Here is a 13,184-nt window from a genome sequence, read left to right on the forward strand (position 1 = left end):
TATTTTACATTTTATTGATGTATTTTTAGTATTGTATTTTACCGAATAAAATGTCTTCCCTTCTTCAGTTGACTGTTAGAACTGTTCATCTAAAATTACGATTCTTATGATAAAGTTCTTCATTGTAAAGAAAAGAAAAACATGACAATTAAAAATGTGAAAGTGTCCCCAGCCCATAAGAATTCTGATCACTTTACAAATACATTTGATTAAAAATCATGTAGTGAAATTCATTACTTTCGAACATTTCGAAATAATAAATACTGTGCGAATAATCACCAATACATTAACTAGGCGGAGCTTAGCGAAGGATCCGGTCTGTCACCTTATCACCTTTATTTCATTGGCTCTCTCTTTCAGTCTATTTCCTGACTGCTCAACTTAGCCAGTATTAATGCTTTCTTCTCCTCCCTGACAGTGGAATGAGGGCCAAGCATCTCCTTTCAGCTTGTGGGATGAGGCGAGATCGAGGCCCCTGCCTGCCCCTGTTTAGATCTCCGAGGCTTCTCTCTGAGGAAAACCTCATTTAACTCTCTTCGTCTCCTTCCGCTCGGCACACCGGTGTCACTGGGGCGGTGCAATGTGACCAGGATACCAACAGGACGACTCATTAGTCAAACCCTGGCACAGACAGGCACGCACACACTGCTCCACGGTTCAGGATTTAATTAAAAAGAGTTTGTGCACTGTGGGTGATTCTCATCATGACATACTCGCCTCACCTCTGAGGTTAATATCGGTCTAATGCACTCTCCTCACACACAGACACACGTACACCGCTAACATTATACATACGGGAATGAGTGAATCACACAGAGATGCAGCTATAACAAAACAAAAAATTATAAATCTTCTGCCATTTTGCATTATTGGTAATCTGAGATAACACGTTTCTAAAAACAAGAGGACAACCAATTTAAAGTAGTCACTCACTAGTTGATTCATAAATGATTACATTTAATTGAATCCCCTCTCCCAAATATCTATGTCGTTACTAGGTCCTTCATACAACATGTATGCGAGAGAGGGAGATATACAGTATAGACAATGGCTGGAGCTCCAAGAAACTAAAGACATCACGATACGTGACAACCACCAATTAATTCTGTCAGTTTGACGGCACATAGTGTGTGTGTAACGTTTAGTTACAGGAATGAATCCAGTGCAGTTCTGGTGTGTAATTAGGTATATGGGTGCGCCTTCAGCACACTGACTCGGTCTGTGCATGTGTGTTAAGCAGTAATTGTTCAAATCTAAGCGGAAAGTGCTAATTAGTAGCCAAAACTAAATAGTAGCTGTACCCACACCATCACACTAACACAGCAAGTGTCCAAAAAATGTCAAATAATCATAACCCAGCTAACGTAACTCCAATTAATAGTTTTTTAGTTGCTTTAAGACAGTGTATACACCGGTACGATAATCGTACGCGCTTATCGCCAGCGTTTTTCAAGATGTTTTTCGGCGTTCATACCCCAACAATTATCACTGGCGATGAGCCAAGTGAACTTGCAAATTCACTCCCTTTGACGTAGATGGTGCTAAGTGAAAAATAGAAATACCCCGGTACACAAGGTGGCGCTGCGCGACTTTGACACGCTTGTCACACAGAAGGGCTGCGTCTGAAATCTTAATTCGTACCTACCTATCGGCCGTCAAAACAGTATGTTCTATATAGTATGAGTGGGAGTAGTATGAATACCTTTCGGACATACCTGGTCCGCCGTGTTTTATGGTCATGTGACACGTCTGCTCTTTTTGACCAATGACGTATTAACAGCAGCCTACACGAGTTGATAAAGACATAATTTAGTCACAAGAAATTCATTTATTGGCACTCACATTAAAAACGGACGTCCGCCTTAAGGTTTACCGGAATATTTATTTGATTTACTTTAGAAATTTGAGCGTTGATCAGCTCCTATGGCATCATGGGATAGATAAGTGTCCATCCGATTCACACTCACGAATCTCTGCGGAAGTAGTAAGTAGACCATCCGGGTATTTCTCGCCTACTGTTTTTTTGCATACTGAGGTTTCGGACATACTATTGATGACTTATTTTCGGCTACTATAAAGTATGGAAGTAGGCGATTTCGGACGCAGTCAAGAATTATTCCTTCTCGCACTCTTTGTCAATGTGTGCTCAGCAAGACCGTTTTGTGCTTTAGCGCCACCAAGTCGTGTAACTTCAGCAGCTCCAGGCACGTGAACAAAAGAGGCCATCAAATTGGCCGGCCAGTTTTTAACGCAAAAAAATCGAGCCTGTGGTGTTTTTGTTAAATGACGCTTTTACGCATGCGGTTTTGTGTGCACAATCCCATTGCCGCCCTTTGTTTAGTCGCATTAAACATCGATGATAAACACTCGCGAGTATCATGCCGGTATGGACAAGCCTTTATGCATGCACTACCTTAGTTTTTATAAGACACTGTAGTTACCAAAGTCTTTGTTGTGTCAAATAAATAGTTGAAGATAATATAAGTTCTTACATTTCATTGGATGAATTTGACGTACACTTATCCAATGTGCATTCTAGACTGGCATTCAAACCCAAGACCTTTTTGATGCTAACAATGCTCCTCCAAGTGAGCTACATAGGTTTTCCCCATATACAACTCATACGTTATTGTGGGTGGTTGATGGCTGGTACCAAGACATTGCAATATGGTGTTTTAAATGCTTTACTGAATTACTAAAAAATGCGCTACAATAATTGGTTACAAACCCAATTCAACAGAGCCCACACCCTGTCTCTGTTAATTCGGTCCAAATCTTTCACTGTTAGTCTCACTTCAAAAGATGATGTTTGGTCATTAGGTTAGCACTTCGTTCGAGTATGAGCAATAGTGATGTGATGCTTGCCATAGCAAACATTACTGAGATAATAATCCTTCAAATGATGTAAAGAGGCGGTAAAACTACATTTTAAGCATGCAAAATTATTTCTAGCCCTTGAAATAAAGATGAGCAATAGGATATGATGTCACGCACCAAGGCTCCTGTTCTGAGTAAATAATTGAAATTATAAATCAAAATGAATTTGAATGAATTAAAAATGAATGAATTAAAAATGCTAATATATACCATCTGCAATGCGAATCATGTAGCTGCTCGTTATAATTAAAGTTTGTATTGTTTCCTACTTGCATTGATGCAAAACTTCATGTTTGATTCCCAGCTGACAAAGTCAATCTGTGGCATTTAGATACTGAAACGTTGGCCTAATATAACTGTACAAATTTACAGGTCAGAGTCTTCCAAATTTGAACTTTATCACAATCTTCATTAGATTGCAAATTGCTTTACTGAGATTGAATAGCAGAGAATGGAAGACAAAGTGGAGTGTGCTATTTTATTTCAAGGGTCAATATAAGAATGTCCACTATGTGCTGTACTAACGTTAAATACCTGATGACTAAATGAAGAGTTTGGTTCCAAAATGAATTCAATCACACTACTGTTGGTTTGTTTTGATTTAATATATTATATTAACTCAACAAAAAATAAAGCTATTTCAATAAATAAAAACATGATAACATAATAAAAAACATGATTGTGGTAATGGTTTAGGAATAAGGGCACAGTAAGGGTAAGGATTTCCTACTTTGGTAGTCAAATGGGGGGCAAAATCGGTCTGGTTAAAATCATTCTTCCAAATGTCTTTCACGGTGTTCATCAGAAAAAAGAAACGTACAGATTTGGAACAGCTCGAAGGTAAATTATATTTTTTGGATGAAGTATTGCTTTAAGGTCACCTAATACAAAGTGGGTTTTTAGACATATTTTATCAAGGTAAGCTTTACATTAACTGTTTATACTTATGATTTTAGACTTACAGTTTCAAAGAGATAACATAGACAAACGTAACTGCACATGCAATATCGCAATTATTTTTAATTTAGACTGGGATACCAAGCTCAACTGCTAGATGTCAATGTCCGATATGGTTTATTTAAATGCGACCAAACTACAGGACCCATTCAACAAAGCATTAATACAATTATTATACAATAAAATAATAATATTTAAGATTTTTTTAAATGAAATATAAATAGTTATGTTATTAGACACTAGCCAAACAGACCGGAAGTTAACTGCAGTCTCAGGGCACGCGTCCAATGAAACCATCAATATACCTCCATGGAATACTTGATTCTAATTTATCAGATGAAACCTCTTGAGTGGGGGCGGAGCTAATGGTGGGCTAAGGGGGATAATTATTACCGTGCTCTAAAACAAATCAGTTCAGGCCATTTAGCGTCTTTTGCGTGCTCAAGTTTTTTTTTTTAATGTAATAGGAAGCAATGCGGTCACGGCACGTATGTGGTACAGTCTTAAATCCTTGCGTGTACTAGCTAAAAAAATATTTATCCTTTGCCGGAACCTTCACTGCGAGTGCAACTCGTAGTTGCTAAGCAACGGCAGATGCCAAAACAGTGTCTTTTTAGACGTAAAATGTGTATCCTGACACATATCATCACTGTCCTTCGGAAACCTCTTATAGCAAAGTTCAAAGAAGGGAAGGAAGGAGGCGGGAACCGGCGAACATTAGACAAACTTTAATCAAAATAAACAAACTCTAACATGGAAGTAATTAAGGCCGGCAGCAACCTCACGGTCGACTGCCGGCCATCAGAACATAAATACAAACTTAAAACATGTCCAGGCCCGGTCCTCTCTCGTCCGTAGTCCTGTCGTCATGCTCCCGATCTCCTCCGTGAGATATGCGGGACTGGTGTGCGCACGGCTGATTCCCACTGTCACTCACGCCACCGGCCCCGCCTCACGGGTCTCATCCCGCCTTCCTCGTTACACCTCGTATGTCCAAATTCCAAATGTACTTTTTCAATGATTACATACTAGGTTGTAAGAGTAGGCAAGCACTTTTTAATTGTTTTTATTGGTAGTGTAACCGGGTTATAGACAGGTGTATATATATATACATATATACACACATATACATATACCTACATACACCCATGCACATACGGTTTAGCTAATTATGACTACGCCACTCCAAGTTAAATGGGTAGGAGATCCCGGGTTCCCGCACAGTTATCCAACCAAATGAATGAAACTTAGGCAAGTATTACTATGAAACAATCACCACATTTATTAAGTTAATTCTCTTGATGTTCAACATCAGTAGGAACTGGTTCAAAACCAGCACATACACTAACATCCAATATAGGGGGTACAGACACTCTCAAAATAAAATAAAACGTACAACTCACTTCAAAGAAAAGAGAAATCACACTTAAGTGTAAAACAACTCAAATGTCACTTCATTACACCCACACGTGGACTTAAGCGACTGATTCCCCCCTCTATTGGCGGTAATGGTATTTCATGGGCCCACAACGAAATTAATAAAGACAAAAACAAAACAATCCAAATCTCAAAAAGAATAAAAGGATGGGAAACAGTGATCAATCCAGACCAGAAGCACTCTATAAAACAAAAGAGAAAAGAGATACTCTACACCTCGGCCCATGCAACAAGAATTTAAAATAAACCAATAACATTTTAATTCATAAGCATTTAAAACATTTTACTTCATAAACATTTAACAATCACTAAAATCATTAAACAAACGAATACCTTCATTTCCATGTCAACTGCACCTGGAAACTCAAAAGGATCCCCCACACGTCTCATTCATTGAGTGCAGCGTATATCAGTGTTTACGGTAACAGATACAGGGTGTTGTATCCGTCATTCAGCCCTTACGACTCACAGTCAGATGAAAACTGGGTAACCGTACTATTCAAACCACACATAGATACATAAAATTAACCAAGGAAAGAATATGTATGGCACATAATCTCGTTAGACTTGCATACCTGTGATGTACCCGTCTATCAATATCCACCGACACAGGCAGAAACGATTCACGCAATGCGCACAGAATAAGCAGCACGTTCTTCCAGCGACCAGCAACCAAGAAACCACCAACGATATGAGTAATACACTCAGGACGTGACGTATTTAAAGGCAAATTACCGTTCTTATTCTACGGGTGTCACTAGGAACAAAATACAACAGCGCCCCCCACTGACTTGGCTACATACACCCCTGCCTTTAATGTCACCGTCCCGGTGAGCACACACAAAAAAAAGAATATGTATTAAAAAAAAAAATCACTTCTGCCAAGGCCTAAAGTGGGTCAAGGAACTAACCTCCGCTATACCGGGGAGAATGTTCTGTACTATAGCTCGAGGAAGGTGAAAGGGGTTTGGGTGTTGACCTGCTCTATCGCGTATAGAACGCCTCAAATTGGGACCAGGCATTCCTACCTGCCCACTTGGTTGGTCTCTTAAAGACTCTGCTGCCCCCTCATGGTTGGCCAAGTCAACCTCCTGCTCTTGTACAGCTTCCGCTGGTTGTGAATCTAGGGGTACTCCTATATTTTCCACAGGGGGACAGTCCGCTGTCATGCTGGGAGAATTAACACCACACCCTACAAATCGGGTGCTAGAATCGACTTGAGTCCCAATTCTAGTATAAACTACAGCCATTTGTGGCTGTTCTACTATTACAGGGACCTTCACTTCCTGTTTCCCTCGGGAACTAGCGGAGGGGACGGGAGTACTTGAGGTAGATTGTTGAAACCTATCCATGCCATGTGGGACCAGCTTAAATTCAGAACGATGCACAACTTTAATAGGGCCTTCTGCTCCCCACGGTCTTATCTTATATAGCGTTCCTACTTCATCGTTACAACTCACAATCTCATGTACCGTCGAACTCCACACATCCTGAATCTTATGGCGACCCTGAAAATGATTTCGACAATATACTAATGTGCCAGGAGATAGTATAGGCACAGTTTCAGGACCGTTAGCTCTGCGACGTTCGGCCGAAACCTCCAAGTGTCTTCGAGCACTAACATAAATAGAGGTTAAATGTTCATGATGTTGAGTAACCCAATCTACTGGTGTACGTTCCTCTACCAGTCCATCGCTACTGCCTAACCACTGATCGACTGGTAATTTGGGCTTCTGCCCAAACATCAGTTCATAGGGGGAGTGTTGTGTCGACTGGTGTACTGTGGTGTTATAAGCAAAAAGAAGTTGGGGAAGCAGCTGTGGCCACTTTCGCTTCTGTTCCGATGGAAGGGTGCGAAGTAAATCATGCAACGTCCTGTTGAATCGTTCACACTGGCCATTACCCTCTGGGTGGTATGGAGTAGTCCTACTTTTAGAAATGCCGTATATGTCACACAGGCGCCTCAACAATTCTCCCTCAAAACTACGCCCCTGGTCAGAGTGAATTCTTGTTGGTACCCCATAAACATAGAACCATTTCTCCGTCAAAATCTTAGCCACTGTACTTGCTTTTTGGTCAGGGGTGGGGTACGCTTGAGTAAATTTAGAAAAAACGTCTGTTACCACCAATACATTTTCCTGTCCATTACTGGCTTTATCCAGGAGCGTGAAATCAATTGCAATAATCTCCAAGGGTCTGCTGGCTAGTAAACTCCCTGCAAATGTTCTCACCTTGAGCTGTGAGGCCTTAGCGACAGTACAACGTTCGCACGTGGTACACCATTTCTTCACATCTTGCCACATGTCAGGCCAATAACACCTTTGACGAATAAGATCGGTAGTACGCTCTACCCCCTGATGGCCGTGATTATCATGGAGACTCGTGAGCACTTCCACCTGGAGCCCTTTAGGCAGCAATAACTGCCAGACCAAGTCCCTAGAAGATGGAATTTGGACTATCCTATACAGAACCCCGTCCACCTCTCGAATCCGGGGCCACTGCTTTACCAACTGTTTAACATCTCTTGGGCTGCCCCTCAAATCTGAGACTGTTGGACGTTCCCCTTGTCCCCAAAACTGTAAAAAAACTTTAATACACGGATCTGCAATCTGCAATGCCCTTAGATCAGCCTTACTACGGACAGGCACAGCATCTACTGTTAATGAATCTACTACTTGTGGCCTTCTCTGTGATAATATTAACTTGGGGACAGTGACACCTGCTACCTCAATTGCTACGTGGCCCTCAGAGTATACCGGAAGCCTTGAAAGTGCGTCTGCATTACGATTTGAAGTGCCTGGGCGATACCTGATTTCGTAGTTGAACAGCGCAAGCTGGGAAACCCAACGCTGTTCGACTGCCCCCAATTTTGCAGTGTCAAGGTAGCGCAACGGATTATTATCAGTGTAGATGGTCACCTCATGGCCCAAGAGATAATCTCTAAATTTTTCCGTCAAGGCCCATTTAAGAGCCAAGAGCTCCAACTTCATTGCACTGTAATTAGTCATGTTCCTCTCACTTGGTCGTAGCCCCCGACTAGCAAACGCGATAGGTCGTCGTAATCCCCCTTGCTCTTGCGACAATACTGCACCCAACCCTAAATGGCTTGCATCCGTCTCTAGAATAAACGGCAGAGTAAAATCGGCATACCCTAAAACCGGAGCCTGAATAAGGCACTCTTTCAATTCCACAAAAGACTTTTCGCATACATCATCCCATTGCTGTCCAAAAGAGTCGTGCTGATTACGTACAGTACGCTTCCGACTGCCTTGTAAAGCACCAACTAGTTTGTGCAACGGAGCCGCTAACTTAGCAAACCCTTCGACGAACCGACGGTAGTATGATGCGAAACCTAAAAATGACCGCAGTTCCTTAACAGAGCTAGGCCTACTCCATTCGGAAACAACACGGATCTTCTCAGGATCTGTTGCCACACCAGCAGCTGATATCACATGGCCCAAATATCCAACTTCTGTTTGAAAGAACTGACATTTCTTTAACTTCACTTTCAAATTGTGCATCCGGAGCCGACTCAGCACCATCTCCAAACGCTCCAGATGTTGGTCAAAAGTTCTAGAAAAGATTACAATGTCATCTAGATATAACAAAAGGGCATGAAGGCTCTGATCTCCAAAAATACGTTCCATAAGTCGTTGGAAAGTACTTGGGGCGTTACACAACCCAAAGGGCATGCGATTAAACTCGAATAACCCAAAAGGGGTACAAAACGCTGTCTTTTCCCTATCCTGCGGGGCCACGGAAACCTGGTTGTATCCGCTAGCTAGATCTAATGTACTAAACCACCTAGCCCCGCCAAGCGCGTCCAACGTCTCCTCTATTCGAGGCAAGGGAAAGGCGTCCTTACGAGTTTTCGCATTTAGCTGCCGGTAGTCTACACACAGACGAATAGACCCATCTTTCTTCTGGACCACCACTATAGGCGAGGCATACGGACTACAACTGGGCTTTGCTATATCACGCTCGACCAATTCTCTAATATGACTCTTAACTAATTCATATTGTGAAGGGGGGAGCCGACGGTAGCGTTGGCGCACAGGTACATCATCCAATAGGGGAATAGTATGCTGGAGTAGCTCTGTACAGCCCAAATCTCCCTCACTTTGGCAAAATACATTTGAAAACTCCTCCAACAGTGCTCGAGCTTGTTGATGTTCCCGACCAGACAACTCAGGCCAGGTTGCCTGGGAAAAATCACACTTGCAATGGCTTTCTACCTCAACTGACTGAATAAATGCTACCGCCTCTACAGCTTCCTGTTGTATCTGAAACTCAATAGATGGTGTTGCAAGAGATAACTGGACAGTATGCAATTCCCCCAAAATAGTCTTTGGCCCCAGCCAACGATCCTGGTTACCTACATTAATCACTGGGACCTTTACCACCCCACCGGCCACAGATAAACAAGCAGAGGGGACAAGAAGGTCCCCTGGTAACCGGCCTTCTACAAACGACACCGGTTCCAAAAAACAGGTGTCATATGTAGCACCAGGGTTGCAAGTTGCTGGGACCAATTTCATAGCTCCTGCTGGAACACGGACGGATGGACCCTTCTGCACTCGAGCTAAACCCACGTACCCAGTGTCCAATGAACGTTCCCAAAATTGGCACTCTGAGAAAGCCTTCTGCCATACTGTCCCTACATGTTGTGTAGGAGGTGAATTAAACAACATGGTCCCATGTTCCAAAAACAATTCCTGATAACAACTACTAATAACATTCATCCCCAAAAGACCAGGGACCTTTTCTCTTCTTATCTGGGTAACTGGGTCAACAGAATCTTTTACAACTAAAATGCCCATCTTTGGCAGTATCTTTCCAAGCAGCTCTATGGTCACCTCTAAATACCCTAAATAAGGAATATCAAGACCATTGGCTGCTTTAAGCTTAAGCCATTGACAAGACTTCAGCTGAGACTGAAACCGTGGCTGTAAATGCTGTTCAAAAAATTTTTGGGTCACCGTAGTCACCATGGATCCAGTATCCAGCAAACATGCCAAGTTTACCCCACCAATTGTAATTTCCACTATTGGACACCTACCTAAAAGTCGAGGCTCATTTACAGGGGGAATGCCCAAAAGGTCCCCACCCGACGCATGGGCAATGCTGCCGGGGGGCACTAGTTTTCCGAAGACTGGGTAGACGGTCTAAACCCTACTCCTGATGTTGCTCCAAGTTTGACTTTGCAAAATCTCGCAATATGGCCAGGTTGGGAACAGCGCAAACAAATGGGTCTACCATCTTGATGATATCGATACTGAAAGTTACGAGTCTCTACCCCAGGAGTCGGGGCCACGGACAAGAATTGAGACCCAACTTGGGGGATAGCGGACTCTAAACGCTTCAGGATAGCATCCAACTGTGCTTGTTGTTTACGAAGGCTTTCTTTAACTTCAATCAATTCATCAGGGGGCTTGCTAAAGACGGCATCAGAATGAGCTGATAGTTCTGTAATGTTAGTTATACTACAAGACTGTGCACGGGGTCTCTGCACATATGGGCTTTCACCCTCCTCTGCCCAACGTAGTGCTTCCTGGCGGGCATCTAGGAAACTCAGAGTAGGATAGAGCCTAACTTGCCGACGTAATTCACGACGAAGCATGCCATCTCTCACAAATTCTATAAACTGGTCTCGCAAGACAGTATCGGGATTAGCAAAACATGCTTGATCTTTACGTTTAATGACATCCATGAAGGACATAAGAGCATGAGAATACTCTCTTAGAGACTCACCGTCAAGTTGTCGTCGCTGGAAGAACTGCTTCTGAAGGCTAATATAAGACTGAGAAGACCCATAAACACTGAGGAGTATATTAAATATTTTCTCAGGACCATCCCTTTCAGACACTGGCCGAAACCTCACCTCTGTCCTGGCCTCTCCCTCCAACAGATCAAAAATGGCCAAAGTCTGCTCAGAACGTGACATTGGGCGCATAGACAGATGACGTCGTGCCTCCTCAACCCAATCCTCTACAGTCAATAAATCCTGAGCCAATTTTCCAGAGAATCTGGGACATTTACGTTCGCGCGGCACATAAACGTAACGCTCTATAACTTCCACAGGATTTGATGTAACGCCACTCGCTGCAATATCATCAACAGCAGGGGACTGTGGTTCTCTAGTGGGACCACTCCTGGATCCAGACGGTAAGTTCTGACTTACATCCGCCTTAAGTTTAGCATTTTCTACCTGTAGCTGTTGCACAATCTCAGTGAGTGCCCTAAGCTGAGCTGACATGTCTTCATCTGCCATCCTACAAAAAAACTAAAGAAAAAAAACTAAAAAAAAACTTTTGGGTTCTTTTCAGCCCTGACCACGATGATCAACGAGGGAGTCCTTGACCACTGTTTTCCCACCTTATACAAATAATAAAAAATAACAAAACATAGGCCCAGAATGTTTTTATAGTAATACAGCCTCTAAAAGTCAGATCCTGCCGACTACGCCAAATGTAACCGGGTTATAGACAGGTGTATATATATATACATATATACACACATATACATATACCTACATACACCCATGCACATACGGTTTAGCTAATTATGACTACGCCACTCCAAGTTAAATGGGTAGGAGATCCCGGGTTCCCGCACAGTTATCCAACCAAATGAATGAAACTTAGGCAAGTATTACTATGAAACAATCACCACATTTATTAAGTTAATTCTCTTGATGTTCAACATCAGTAGGAACTGGTTCAAAACCAGCACATACACTAACATCCAATATAGGGGGTACAGACACTCTCAAAATAAAATAAAACGTACAACTCACTTCAAAGAAAAGAGAAATCACACTTAAGTGTAAAACAACTCAAATGTCACTTCATTACACCCACACGTGGACTTAAGCGACTGATTCCCCCCTCTATTGGCGGTAATGGTATTTCATGGGCCCACAACGAAATTAATAAAGACAAAAACAAAACAATCCAAATCTCAAAAAGAATAAAAGGATGGGAAACAGTGATCAATCCAGACCAGAAGCACTCTATAAAACAAAAGAGAAAAGAGATACTCTACACCTCGGCCCATGCAACAAGAATTTAAAATAAACCAATAACATTTTAATTCATAAGCATTTAAAACATTTTACTTCATAAACATTTAACAATCACTAAAATCATTAAACAAACGAATACCTTCATTTCCATGTCAACTGCACCTGGAAACTCAAAAGGATCCCCCACACGTCTCATTCATTGAGTGCAGCGTATATCAGTGTTTACGGTAACAGATACAGGGTGTTGTATCCGTCATTCAGCCCTTACGACTCACAGTCAGATGAAAACTGGGTAACCGTACTATTCAAACCACACATAGATACATAAAATTAACCAAGGAAAGAATAAGTATGGCACATAATCTCGTTAGACTTGCATACCTGTGATGTACCCGTCTATCAATATCCACCGACACAGGCAGAAACGATTCACGCAATGCGCACAGAATAAGCAGCACGTTCTTCCAGCGACCAGCAACCAAGAAACCACCAACGATATGAGTAATACACTCAGGACGTGACGTATTTAAAGGCAAATTACCGTTCTTATTCTACGGGTGTCACTAGGAACAAAATACAACAGCGCCCCCCACTGACTTGGCTACAGTAGGATAATGGCGAACCCAGTGACTAACATAAAGGGTGACTTATAATAATAATTGATTGCATAAAATATAAATCACGAAATACGGAGATGGAAGGTTTCAGAAGGACAGCAGCGGTACGTTGATGTCTCTGGACTAAGCCTTGGATGTCCAGTCACCCTAAAACCGCCCCTGCTTTCAAGGTCTTTTATCTCGCAATTACAAACGCTACAACAGATAATAGACTGCTAATACGGGTGCTGTCATTTGCCAGGTTAGAATATGATACAAATGACCTAAGCAAA

General features: G+C 42.2%; 2 long non-coding RNA genes across 2 annotated transcripts; both read right to left on the reverse strand.

Annotated features, from left to right (window-relative positions):
* Positions 1 to 5,123: 5,123 nt before the first annotated feature.
* On the reverse strand, positions 5,124 to 6,040 carry LOC130421456 (uncharacterized). The gene is made up of 3 exons (XR_008906816.1): positions 5,847 to 6,040; positions 5,605 to 5,766; positions 5,124 to 5,453 (listed from the first exon to the last, which is right to left on the reverse strand). It is a non-coding gene; the product is annotated as an uncharacterized LOC130421456 (long non-coding RNA).
* A 5,913-nt stretch (positions 6,041 to 11,953) lies between these two features.
* Positions 11,954 to 12,848, reverse strand: LOC130421478 (uncharacterized). Its single transcript, XR_008906818.1, has 3 exons — positions 12,677 to 12,848; positions 12,435 to 12,596; positions 11,954 to 12,283 (listed from the first exon to the last, which is right to left on the reverse strand). It is a non-coding gene; the product is annotated as an uncharacterized LOC130421478 (long non-coding RNA).
* Between the last annotated feature and the right edge of the window lie 336 nt (positions 12,849 to 13,184).

This window comes from Triplophysa dalaica, chromosome 5 (assembly GCF_015846415.1).
Source record: "Triplophysa dalaica isolate WHDGS20190420 chromosome 5, ASM1584641v1, whole genome shotgun sequence".
Taxonomy (NCBI): Eukaryota; Metazoa; Chordata; class Actinopteri; order Cypriniformes; family Nemacheilidae; genus Triplophysa; species Triplophysa dalaica.